Raw genomic sequence first — 14,316 nt, 5'->3', positions numbered from 1 at the left:
CTTTCACGTGGCCCTAAGGACTCCATTAACCCTGTGGCTCTCCGCTGTCACTTCCTCTTTATTCTTGACGTGTTCTAGGGCTCTGGAGTCGTTTACACTGACGGCTCGATGGTTGGGTTGGCTTTGCCTATGTTCATGGTGGCCATATTGAACAGCATTCCTTACCTGATGGCTGTAGTGTATTCACTGCAGAGCTGGTGGTCATTTCTCGTGCACTTCAGTATCTCCGTTCATGCCCTGGGGAGTCTTTTCTTTTATGTACTAACTCCTTGAGCAGCCTGAAAACTATCGACCCGTGCTACCCTCATCATCCTTTGGTAGCATCCATCCAGGAGTCCATCTGTGCCCTGGAATGGTCCAGTTATTCAATGGTGTTCGTCTGGATCCCTGATCATGTCGGAAACCTAGGGAATGAAGTTACTGACAGGCTGGCCAAACAGGCTATACAAAACCGCTTTTTGAGATAGACATTCCTGCAACTGTCCTGTGTTCGTTTTTACGCCACAAGGTTTATCAGCTTTGGGAGACGGAATGACAAAATCTTGCCACGCACAACAAACTGCGAGCCATTAAGGGGATCACAAATGTGTGGAAGTCCTGGATGAGGGCATCTTGCAGGGACTCTGTGGTTCTCTGCAGGCTCCACATTGGCCGTGCATGGGCGACCCACGGCTACCTCCTGCGCTGTGAAGACCCACCTCAGTGTTGATGCAGCGCTCGATTGACAGAGGCCCATATTCTTCAGCTATGTCCTTCTTTGCTGCCCTGCAACTTCATCTTCTGTTGCCGGACTCGTTATCATTGATTTTAGCAGACAACGCCGCATCGGCTGATTTGGTTTTACGTATCATCCGTGAGGTTGGGTTTTATCATTCGATCTGTGTTTTAGCGCCTGTCCTTTGTCCCTCTCTGTCCTCCATCCTAGTGCTTTTATGGTGAAGGTTTTAATGTGCTCAAGCATGCGTGGCTTTTCCTTTTTATTTTCGTGGTCGGCCAGCCACTGTAATCTGCTTCCTTGCTTTACTCTCTTCTAACTGTTTCTTGCATCTCTTGGTTGTTCCCTTGTCCTCTGTTGTTCCTTTTAGTGTTTGTTGCCTTACCTTCATTCTTGTGGTCTTTGCTTTCTTTCCATTTTGTGTTATATGTCTCGTCTATTTTATTCTCTGTTCAACCAACCACTCACCACTATACTCCATTCACCGAAACAAGAGACGTACTGTAAACACGGCAAGGCACGTGACCACAGCGCTGCCGTCAAGGGGTGTACAAGGCAAGGGCGTCAGAAATCAGAAAATGAAAGTCGTGTTTTTTATAATTTGGCACCTGAACATGATAAAGTGATCCGAGAACTACCTTCCGACACCTTTTTTTTACATTACATTAAAATTTATTGTCACTGAAAAAGAAAAATATTTAAGCTTTCAGGAAAAGTTATTTTTTCTATATTTATCTCGCCATATCTCCTAAACTGTGCGTCGCACAGCAAAATAATTTTATAATTTTGTTCAGTACTATATGTTGATGACGTCTGCAAATTTTCTGCCCAATAGAGCCAGTAATTGTGAAGTAATAAATTAAAATCTCACGTCTGATGCAGAACTTTTACCAAATCATCATCCGAAATATTATAAGCGACAAACTTTTCCCCTTTGAATTTTTTTATGGGGGCGTAAGCGAGAAAAGTTTCATATAGGTTTGAATTTAATTTTGTAGTTTGTTCGAATGCGATGGGTGCAACCGTTTGCCCTTTATGAGCGATGCATTGTGCACTTCGCAGGCGCGGCGGTCAGTCAACGTGGCTGTCTCAGTTGCAGGTGAGAGCTCGTTAGTGGGTGTTGTACAGTGTCGATTTCAGGATATCTTTTCGTCTGTAAAGACGCTTGAAAGAGTAGTTGTTGATTATTAGATACGTATGTGTGTTTTTAGCCACACTGAGCATTCACTGTTTATGTGCGTATCCAATAGAATCGCATGGTTTCTTATTTTATATATTCACTTATTTCATTAGCATCACATATGGCTGTCCTCATTATGTCATACACAGATTCAGCGAGCGAGGTCGATGTGTCAGTTCTGAGTCCACCAAAAAAGCGAGCAAAGAAGAAATCAGTAAGTTCTTTTGAGAAGCACATGGTGCTTAATGTGTATAAAACTTAACTGTTATGTCCAGAGCACTCGATGAGTGACATTGTTTCAAAAACAGTTGCAGCTACAGGTGTTGGACATTCTCCAACGTATCGTGTGATGAGTGAGTACAAGGCCACACACTCTTTGAAGTCTCCCAAGAAAGGAAAATTACGACAGAAAATTTCTGAAAGTGTTGATGACTTTGATAGAAATGTGATACGAAGGAAAGTACAAGATTTTTTTTTTCGTAATGAATTGCCAACAACTGACAAAGTGCTTACAGTCGTGAACGTAGATGCAGATCTGGGCAATTTTCGGAGAACTACATTTTATAAGTTATTGAGAGAAATGAATTTCAAATATATCCGGCGTGGGCGCGATAGCATGCTTATAGACAGGGATGACATGATTTTATGGAGGCAACGTTATCTTCGAACCATTAAACGGTTGAGAGATGAAGGCAGACCCATTTACTATTTGGATGAGACGTGGGTGAACGCAAGACATACCCGAAGTTACATCTGGGTGGATGACACTATAAATTCCTCAAAACAAGTGTTTCTGTCCGGATTATCCACCGGAAGCAAGAGCCCTTTAGGAAAAGGGAAACATCTGATTATCGCACACATTGGCAGCAAAGCAGGGTTCGTTGAAGGATGTGTGTGGACTTTCGAATCCAAGAAAAGTGGAGATTATCATGAGGAGATGTGCACCGAATCCTTCGAGAAGTGGTTTCAAGATGTTCTTTCTCGGCTTCAGGAAAATGAGGTTATTGTTCTTGATAATGCGCCGTACCATTCTCGGAGAAAAGAAAAAGTTCCCAATGCGAATTCCAATAACCACAAAATATCAAGAGTGGCTAAAATCTAAAAACATCGATTTCGAAGACTTTTAGATATAGTTAAAAATCACAGAACAGCACACAACGAATACGCAATAGATGAAATGGCGAAGAATGCAAGGAAAACTGTTCTCAGAATTCCTCTGTACCACTGCGAATTAAACGCCATCGAATTAGTGTGGACAGAATCAAAGGCTATGTTGCAGTGAAAAACAAAACATGCAAAATGCCAGAAGTTAAAGTACTGCTAGAAGAAGCAGTAAGAACAGTGACAGCACAGGATTGGAGCAAGTGCGTCCTCCATGTCGTAGAAAAAGTGGAAACTCAAATGTGGAAATTAGACTGCATTATAGAGGGGAGAGAGGAGAAGTTTGTTATAAACCTCAATGAAAACAGTTCGACAGAGTGAACCTTATTTTGTCCTTTATCATTATTATTACTGGTATTGTTATTAAAATTAACAATTAATTGTGTTTGAATGGAGCGTTTTGTTAGCAACCTGAATGAAAATAAATCTGCTTCAACAGAATGAACTCAGTTTGACATTATTGTTAAATTTATTTCGTACATTGTTGCCCAGGTTTCTCATGGGCCGCTGTGACACCTCGGCAGCCAGCCGAACACCGCCAGCTGCAAAGCGTGCGCCAAGGATTTTCCACACCCCTACCTATCACGTGAACACCGAATGCTTTCTCTGCAAACGAGCGTAGTCATTCACGTGACACTGTTTATGTTTCGTCCCAGCTCTCGGTGAATGGACTGTACACTCGTGGCATCCTGACCTCCAACTACACTGATCCATCATGCACCATAGCAGCATACGACCCCAGTCACTATAAGCAGTAACAGAAACTGTAACTGGCATCTGCACAGATCTGCAGCATGCAGCTCCTCAGTACAGTTTTGGTGAATTACTGTGGCCTTTTTGTTTTCTTTTTGTCATGGCCATGGCAGATATATGGGATATGGAAAGCAATTGGAAGGTGCAGCTCATGAAAGCAGAGGAACCTGTTGACTTGTCAGTATTGAAGAGGAATTATAAAGAATGCTATTTGCAGCTAGTGAGATGGCAAGATTTTAATTTAAGTGGTCACGAATTACTGTGTATGCTGGCAATGCCAGCTATGTGTGACACAAGCTGACATGGGCATGAAGCACATCAGTGCTCAGAATTTCAGTGGACTAAGATCCATCATAGGAATTAGATTCATTTTCTTGAGCTTCTGTCTGAGTGTTTGTGGTAGATGTCCTTGCTTTGTGGTATTTTTATGTATATTGTGTTATTAGATAGAGGTTACACAAATGCCATAAACACAAGCAATAATGCCACAAGAAGTGGTTGAATATTTGATGAAACATATGGCTGTATTGGTTGAGAAGGATGCTGAATTACAAAGGCAGATGAACACTACAACAGCAAATAGTGAGTGTAGAAAAGCTGGAATGCTGGAAGCATAAGCTTTGGCCAGTGTATCTGTTCCTCTTGTGGCTAATTTAGTGGCTCCTTCCTTGAATAGACCAACTGAGTATGTGTCGACATTTATTGAAAATATGAAGGCTGATGCTAATCTGGGTTAATGGGCCAGACAATATATGTTTGCATATAGCCAAGTTATGATCAGTAGGTGACATAAAGATGTACATCTTGTATCATGAGGAGTTAAAATGAGGTACGTACTTGTGAACAACTTGAGAAGTGACTCTTATCAGGAATACCAGAAACAGAACAGGAACAACTTAATGGGATAAATGATGACTAACTAAAACCCTCAGCTGCCGACAAGTGTTGTTGATATACCTCGATGTGGACAGCTGAAAACATGTGCCCCGACCGGGACTCGAACCCGGTTCTCCTGCTTACATGGCAGACGCTCTATCCATCTGAGCCACCGAGGACACAGATGAATAGTGTGAGTGCTGGGACTTATCCCTTGCACGCCTCCCGCGAGACTCACAAAATGCAGGGAGGTAGATGAAGTTTTGAGGGGCCTTCCAATTGATATGTCAAGAAGAATACAGATGAAAACTCCAAAGCATTTGGCCGCTGCCTATAAGCTTTCTACACAGCTCGAGGAGGAGGACATGTGATAAATGAAGTGCGTGTTCTCTCTCTCTCTCTCTCTCTCTCTCTCTCTCTCTCTCTCTCTCTCTCTCTCTCTCTCTCGGGCCTAAAATGCTATAGGTGAGGATGGACATTTGGAAATGGTGGTGCCAACCTCAAGTTATGAATGCAGGGTGGTGAGGCACCAGACATGAGACTGTTAAAAAGTAATTGAGTGAATGGTATCATGGTATGGTATGGTATGATATGTGTTTATTCAACACCAACTGGAATCCTTGACTACCGGATACTGTTTCCAGTAAAACACACTGCTGCAGAAGCAGACTGCTGCTTAGTGGGCACGATAAACGTAAAAGAACTTAGATTTTTTCCTGTACACAGTGCAGCTCATGTGATTTGGTGATATCCAATCTTCAGATCCATTGCGGAGAAATATTTGCATTTGGCTAGATTGTCCAAAATCTCTGCTGTGTTTAGTATAGGATATGCATCAGTGGTTCAAAATGGCTCTGAGCACTATGGGACTTAACATCTGAGGTCATCAGTCCCCTAGAACTTAGAACTACTTAAACCTAACTAACCTAAGGACATCACACACATCCATGCCCGAGGCAGGATTCGAACCTGCGACTGTAGCAGTCGCATGGCTCCGGACTGAAGTGCCAAGAACCGCTTGGCCACTGCGGCTGGCATGCATCAGTGACTGTTCCTGAGGTTGAGTATAGTTAATCCCAACAAAACCTGTATTTCTTCATTCCTTCCGATGATATCTTCGGAACAATGACAATGACTGCTACCCATGGCTATCGCTTTCCTTACTAGTGACGTCAGCAAACTGCTGATTGATGATTTCTTCCATTATAGGTTGCAAGTGCCTGGGTACAATGATGTGGCATCATTGGATCAGCACTGCACAATTTCTGTATTGGATCAAGGAATTTTCAGGAATATATGGAAGTAATAACTAGTGTCAGTGATGGGGATTGCACAATTTTCTGAATAAGCATCACACAAAAATTGATCTTTCTTAGGATACTGTCAAACTCAGTGGATGATTATTCCAGCTGGGAATGATGCTGCAAGTGATATATTGTTGCGTGGTTCATTGATCACAAAATTGAACTGAATGAAGTGTGTGAGTGTTCATTAAAGCTGAGTTTGTGCAATACCACAAGGTACACGAAATTTACTCTGGGTGAGTGTGGCTACTGACCTAGCAAATAATGCATTTTGTGTTATAGAGCCATTACAACACAATGACAAACTGATTACTCTGTGTTCTTTTGTGTGTAGAATAGTGGCACATGTGCAGTAAACAGATGGAGACAAAATGGTTCCAATGAGTGTAAATATTTTTGGATCTGATGAAGTGGATCTGCCAAGAAAATTATTAATTGCCACTTTAGACACTTTAGATGAGGATGATTTGGATAGGTCGACTGAAGATCTTTGCCACAAGCAGACCATCAGTTCATCAAAGTTATGTGAGAAATGAATCATTTAAAGAAACGAATACGTCACCTAAGAAAACTTTGTTAATACGACTCTCAGATTTCTTCAATCCTGGCAAAATGAAATGTCGTGTGACGAGGGCCTACTGTCTGGTAGACCGTTCACCTGGTGCAAGTCTTTCAATTTGACGCCACTTCGGCAACTTGCACGTCAATGGGGATGAAATGATGATGATTAGGACAACACAACACCCAGTCCCTGATTGCGAACTATTGCCAGTGACACCTGTGACTCAGCTCAGAACCCTGGTGCGGAAATCCTCCCTTCCCCACCAGGCTACAAAAAGCCACACAGAATACCCAGGCATTTGCAACCTATAATGGAAGAAATCATCAATCAGCAGTTTACTGATGTCACTAGTGAGGAGAGCGATAGCCATGGGTAGCAGTCATTGTCATTGTTCCAAAGATATCATCGGAAGGAATGAAGAAATACAGGTTTTGTTGTGGATAACTACACCCATTCAAGAACAGTCACTGATACATATCCTATACTGAACATAGAAATTTTGGACAATCTAGCCCAATGTAAATATTTCTCCACAATGGATCAGATGCTTTAATGTCACCAAATGTAGTTGGTTCCAGAAGATGCTGAACACTTCATTTATCATTCCAGTATCAGTGGATGCCGTTTGGGCTTAAGAAGGCACCAGACACATTGCAGAGGTTACTGGATGGAGTTTTATAGTGATTAAAACCACTGCAGTATATGGTCTATTTAGACAAAAGTATTGTGTTTCTCGGAAGATCTAGAGGAGCTTATGCAATAACTAGAGGATTCATTTGCCACATTTAACATAAAGTTCTGAATAGTGTCACTTTGCATCCATGGAGGTAAAGTATCTCGGTCGTGATTACCCAACGTGGTGTGACGACTGACCCTAGGTAGATACGTGCTGTCCATGATTTCTGAGCGCCACAGGCAATGAAACACTACCAGTCATTTTTAATACTGTGTAATTATTATAGAAAATTCATCAAAGATTTTGCAGAAATTGGTAGACTGCTGTCTTACTTGTTGAAAAAAAGGTGCGAAATTCCAGTGGTCAGTCGACTTGTGGACCGTTTTTGAGAAATTGAAAGAGGTATTAAGTAGCATGGTATTAATATTTCCAAATTGTATGATGGAATTTATCCTAGCCTGTGATGTAAGCAGTCAGGCAGCTGGATGCATTCAAGTCAGGATACAGATGACTAGGAACATCCAGCAGCATATGCATTGAGACAGTTGAATGAAACCAAGCAGAATTACTCAAGCACTTAGAAAGAGATGTTGAGTTTCATATGAGGTATTATCTATTTAAATTGTTACCTGTGAGGTTACTGAAACCTAAATCCTTCTGAATCTGCTTAGTGTATCCATCTTTTGGTCTCCCTCTACGGTTTTTACCCTCCACGCTGTCCTCCAATGCTAAATTTGTGATCTCTTGGTGCCTCAGAACATGTACTACCAACCGATCCCTTCTTCTGGTCACGTTGTGCCACAAACTTCTCTTCTCCCCAATCCTATTCAATACTTCCTCATTAGTTATGTGATCTACCCATCTAATCTTCAGCATTCTTCTGTAGCACCACATTTCGAAAGCTTCTATTCTCTTCTTGTCCAAACTATTTATCACCCATGTTTCACTTCCATACAAGGCTACACTCCATACAAATACTTTCAAAAACGACTTCGTGACACTTAAATCTATACTCGATGTTAACAAATTTCTTTTCTTCTGAAACGCTTTCCGTGCCATTGCCAGTCTATATTTTATATCTTCTCTACTTCAACCATCATCAGTTATTTTGCTCCCCAAAAAGAAAAACTCCTTTACTACTTTAAGTGTCTCATTTCCTAATCTAATTCCCTCAGCATCACCCGACTTAATTTGACTACATTCCATTATCCTCGTTTTGCTTTTGTTGATGTTCATCTTATATCCTCCTTTCAAGACACTATCCATTCCGTTCAACTGCTTTTCCAAGTCCTTTGCTGTCTCTGACAGAATTACGATGTCATCGGCAAACCTCAAAGTTTTTATTTCTTCTCCATGAATTTTAATACCTACTCCGAATTTTTCTTTTGTTTCCTTCACTGCTTGCTCAATATACAGATTGAATAACATCGGGGAGAAACTACAACCCAACCACTGCTTCCCTTTTATGTCCCTCGACTCTTACAACTGCCATCTGGTTTCTGTACAAATTGTAAATAGCCTTTCGCTTCCTGTATCTTACCCCTGCCACCTTCAGAATTTGAAAGAGAGTATTCCAGTCAACATTGTCAAAAGCTTTCTCTAAGTCTACAAATGCTAGAAATGTAGGTTTGCCTTTCCTTAATATTTCTTCTAAGATAAGTCGTAGGGTCAGTATTGCCTCACGTGTTCCAACATTTCTACGGAATCCAAACTGATCTTCCCCGAGGTCGTCTTCTACTAGTTTTTCCATTCGTCTGTAAAGAATTTGCGTTAGTATTTTGCAGCTGTGACTTATTAAACTGATAGTTCGGTAATTTTCACGTCTGTCAACACCTGCTTTCTTTGGGATAGGAATTATTATATTCTTCTTGAAGTCTGAGGGTATTTTGCCTGTCTCATACATCTTACTCACCAGATGGTAGAGTTTTGTCAGGACTGGTTCTCCCAAGGCTGTCAGTAATTCTAATGGAATGTTGTCTACTCCGGGGGCCTTGTTTCGACTTAGATCTTTCAGTACTGTGTCAAACTCTTCACGCAGTATCATATCTCCCATTTCATCTTCATGTACATCCTCTTCCATTTCCATAATATTGTCCTCAAGTACATCGCCCTTGTATAGACCCTCTATATACTCCTTCCACCTTTCTGCTTTCCCTTCTTTGCTTAGAACTGGGTTTCCATCTGAGCTCTTGATATTCATACAAGTAGTTCTCTTTTCTCTAAAGGTCTCTTTAATTTTCGTGTAGGCAGTGTCTATCTTACCCCTGGTGAGATAAGCCTCTACATCCTTCCATTTGTCCTCTAGCCATCCCTGCTTAGCCGTGTTGCACTTCCCGTCGATCTCTTTTTTGAGACGTCTGTATTCCTTTTTGCCTGCTTCATTTACTGCATTTTTATATTTTCTCCTTTCATCAATTAAATTCAATATTTCTTCTGTTACCCAAGGAGTTCTGCTATCCCCCGTCTTTTTACCTACTGGATCCTCTGCTGCCTTCACTACTTCATCCCTCAGAGCTACCCATTCTTCTTCTACTGTATTTCTTTCCCCCATTCCTGTCAATTGCTCCCATATGCTCTCCCTGAAACTCTGTACAACCTCTGGTTCTTTTAGTTTATCCAGGTCCAATCTCCATAAATTCCCACCTTTTTCCAGTTTCTTCAGTTTTAATCTACAGGTCGTAATCAATAGATTGTGGTCAGAGTCCACATCTGCCCCAATCTCTGTCTTACCATTATATAATCTATCTGAAACCTGTCAGTATCTCCAGGCTTATTCCATGTACATAGCCTTCTTTTATGATTCTTGAACCAAGTGTTAGCTATGATTAAGTTGTGCTCTGTGCAAAATTCTACCAGGCAGCTTCCTCTTTCATTTCTTTGCCCCAGTCCATGTTCACCTACTACATTTCCTTCTCTCCCTTTTCCTACTACCGAATTCCAGTCACCCATGACTTTCACTATCTGAATAATTTCTTTTATTCGATCGTACATTTCTTCAATTTCTTCGTCATCTGCAGAGCTAACCTGTGAGGTAGGAAATTCAAAGTTATAATGGACCATGCAGCATTTAAGTGGCCACTAAAGCTTAGAAGGACCTTAGAGTAGACTAACGTGTGGGGCATTAAAGTAAGATAATTCGTTTATGAGATAATGCACGAACCCAGCACAAAGCATAGCAATGTCGATGGCTTAAGTAGAATGTCTAGATTCTTACGAGCACTTGTCACTTAGCAAGAAGCACAGACAGCTGATGTAGACTGCCAGTTATTTGGCACACAACCACAGTTCGTTATATGTGAGAGGGTGTTGTGTAGGATGATGAAGTATGGGCCACATGTTGAGATACCTGCAACTTTAATGGACAAAGTGTTGGAGGAAGCATACAACCATTTATTAGCACATCAAGGAGGGCAGAAGATAACTTATGGTCATATACCATAGAAATTCTAGTGGAGGATGACAATGCTGGATGTCTACCATTAAGTGAGGAATTGTATACTGTGTGCATGTGCTGGCCTCAGCCAGCAACAATTACCGCTGCAAAGATTACTGAAGAGACCCAAAGACATTTGAAATGGTTGAAATGTACATTTTGAGTCCATTCAGCCAAACACCAGTGGGTAACCACTACATGCTAACCATTGTAGACCATTTTGTATTTTACTGTAAGTCAGTCATTATACAGATGATTGCAGGGCCTCAACTGTTCAGTATAAAATGATGAATCAGGACACCTTAATCTGTCTAAATTTCAAGTTGTTATTTCGTTTTAGCAACCAGTTTCAGTGCTACATTATGCCATCTTCATGCTTCCTGACTGACGTGTAGGAAGAGTCCTATCTCTGGTCCAGTCAAAGTAGGGGCCAGCATTCAGTGACTGCTATCTATAGATTTTTCACACAACAATCCCTTCTGCAAGTGATGATCGAAGGGACCACTGTGTTAAAATCTGTGGACACCAGTCACTGAATGCTGACCTCTATTTTTACTGGAACACAGGTGGGATTCTTCCCACACATCGGTCAAGGAAGATGACCTAATGTAGTGCTGAAACTGGTTTCTCAAATAAAATAATTGGGAATTTAGATGACTGAAGGTGTTTTGATTCAACATTTTATTGTGCATGTTATGTCATGATGCCTACAATCCTGAATCAACAAGTGTTACGTGCCATTTTTTGTAATAACGACGTGTTGTTAATTTGCCAGTCTCACCATAATAATTACAGAATAATTACATATCAGGGCACCAACTTTGTCAGAGTTGATTAACCCTTCTGTTTATCATGTTGTCAATATTGACACCATCATGTTTCACTGGCTGCAGAGTGGAAACACAGAATGTCTGCATTTCATCATGCTGGTGGCTGATAACAGCAATCTAGCAAAGGCGTGTGCCATACGGAGTGCTTTCATCTCCTTTGTATAGGGAAGTCAACAGTCAAATGTTTGTCGTGCTGTGTTACGTGTGTTGTAGTGTGTGCAATATGCTTCACATTTTTTCCTTCCTGTTTCAAGCCTATCGAAGATTTATACAAGACAAATGTATTAAAATTTTCTTTAAGTTAAGGTTATTGTACCTATGTTGTTTTGGTGAATGTTTTTTTTGTTACTTTTTTTCAAGCCTTGTTGTTGTCATTTGACACCATTGTGATGATGTGTGTTCATGTTGCAGGGACATTCTCATTTTTGTAGGTAATATTTTTGATGTTCGGTTGAAATAATTTTGAGAGCTAATCATTCTTAATTTATTCAATGGACATTCCAATTATTTTCACACATCACATAGTTCATTTTAGTGAATATTTTAATTTTTCAAACTGTGATATGGTGAAACTTTCGTACAAGGAGATTTAGCAGGTTCTTCTAGAGCTCAATGACAGTGAGCTTTCAGAGATCTCAGACAGTGAAGAGCCTGGACTTGAAACTGTTGGAGATACAGCAGATTCAAGAAATGAAGATGCACAGTGGGAGTGCCAGACCTCACAACATGAAAGAGAGACTCTAGAACCCGTAAAAGAAGTTTCACAGGCAGAAAGTGAACAGCTGCAGGTAACTTCAAATGGAAAAAAGTGCCTTTAACTTACCTTGACACTACTTTCATTGATTTAGGTATTACAGCTGATGAATGGGTTAAAAGTCCTGCTGAATATTTTTCAGAATACTCCATCATCGATTCTCTGGAATTGCTTTTGGAACAAATAAATTTGTATTCAGTGCAGAAAAATGGAGTGCCAGTGAAATGTAGCAGCTCTGAAGTAGGAAAACTGATTGGAACACACATTTAGATGGGTACAATATGGTTTTCCAGATTGTGTACGTATTGGGAGCCTCACACAAGAATACCTTTGATTGTACACACATTTTCTCTAAATAGAATAATCTAACTGAGGAATCATCTTCATTTAGTCAACAATATGGAAGGTGGCTCTCCGGAAGACAAACTTTGGAAAGTGAGACCACTGCTAAATAGAATCAGGGAAACTTGTCTCAGTCTGAAACAAGAAGAAAGGCAAATTATTGACAAGCAAATGATGCCTTTCAAAGGAAGGACGGTAGTGAAGCAATTTGTTCATGGTACCAAACCCTGTTGGCCTAAAAAAATTTTATTTGTTGTTGAATTTTCGGAATTGTATGTGATTCTGAAATATATCAGGCCAAAAGTGTGGGAATTCAAAGTGAGCACAAGCACCTGGGCCTTGGTGGTTCCATTGTGATGCGAATGAGTGAACACATTCCACAATGCTGTGGGTATATTCTATATTTTGATAATTATTTTATATCTATGTCACTGGTGCGTGATTTTTTGAAAAAGATCTTTTCCATTGGGACCATCAGAGCTAACCAGTTACAAAAGTGCCCACTGAAATCCAAATCTGAGCTGAAGAAGGAAAAAAAGAGGATCTGTCGATATCTGTTTGACCACAGGAGGAGACCTCTCTGGCATTTGCTGGCTCGATAATAGTGCTGTAACTCTCACTTCCTCATACAAGGGAGCAGACTATTGATAAAGTAGAGAGATGGAGTGCAGCACAAAAGCACCATCTGTAGGTCATAAGATCAGCCACCATGAAGTATTACTGTGCGTTTATGGATGGCATTGACAAAATTGATTCTTTAATCTCTCTGTTCAGAATACACATGAAAACTAAGAAGTGGCCTGTAAAAGTAATTTTTCACATGGTTGATCTCTCCATATGCAACTTGTGGCTACAATATCTGAGAGATCTGGATGCCAAAGGGAAAGGACATAAAGAGAAAATGGATATGCTGAAGTTCAGAAACCAGGAAGCTGAAGCTTTAATTCTAATCGAGAAGGAAAACAGCTCCACTTTGAGGAAAAGAGGATGGCTGTGATTGGCTGAGGATGAGTTTGAAGATGAAGAACCCACATCAGATGCAGTAAAAATATTACAGAGAGAGAGGTGAAGACAGTTTCAGATGCCAGATATGATGGGTTTTCTCATTGGCCACATTACATTGAATGTAAGGAACAAATATGCAATTAGAAAAATGCATAGGCAGAAGCCAAGTTCAATGTTTGGGAAATGCCATGTAACACTTTGTTTGAACAAAAATACCAATTGTTTTGTTAAATTTGATTTTAAATAATTTGTTGCAAGAAATTTGTCGCTTGAATGGTGTACTAATTATTTCTGTACCAAGAAGTTGTTGACTGCATTCTTTAGTTATATGTACCCATAGTGACACAATGGTGTCAAATGACAACATTATATTTTTCAAAACCCTTTTTGAAATTTCTTTTTTTTTTCAGAAAACATGTTGAGATAAATCATTTGATCAAGAAAAATGCAAAAATAAATTCTTTCATTGGCAAAGAGGAAATAGTGACTGAAAGGGTTAAGTAGCTATGCCATGTATTACAGATCCAGAAGCTCAGAACTAGCTCTTTCCATCCCCAGGCAAATGGAAGAACTAGGTACATCCATTGCTCCACCATATTGTCAACAAGATATTAATTTATTATGTGAACAATCGTAACAATTATTGGGATGTTTACCTTCTTAATGTCCTAGCTGCATATAACTGTAAAGTATGAGGGCATGCTGGAAAGTAATAGCTCCGATTT

The 14,316-nt window shown here is 40.4% G+C and overlaps 1 non-coding gene across 1 annotated transcript; it reads right to left on the bottom strand.

Annotated features, from left to right (window-relative positions):
* Positions 1–4,791: 4,791 nt before the first annotated feature.
* Trnat-ugu (transfer RNA threonine (anticodon UGU)) lies at positions 4,792–4,864 on the bottom strand. Its single transcript has one exon. It is a non-coding gene; the product is annotated as a tRNA-Thr (tRNA).
* Between the last annotated feature and the right edge of the window lie 9,452 nt (positions 4,865–14,316).

The sequence above is a fragment of the Schistocerca gregaria genome, chromosome 6 (assembly GCF_023897955.1).
Source record: "Schistocerca gregaria isolate iqSchGreg1 chromosome 6, iqSchGreg1.2, whole genome shotgun sequence".
Lineage (NCBI taxonomy): Eukaryota > Metazoa > Arthropoda > Insecta > Orthoptera > Acrididae > Schistocerca > Schistocerca gregaria.
Note: the sequence above shows the minus strand (reverse complement) of the source record. Positions and strands in the feature narration are given on the sequence as shown.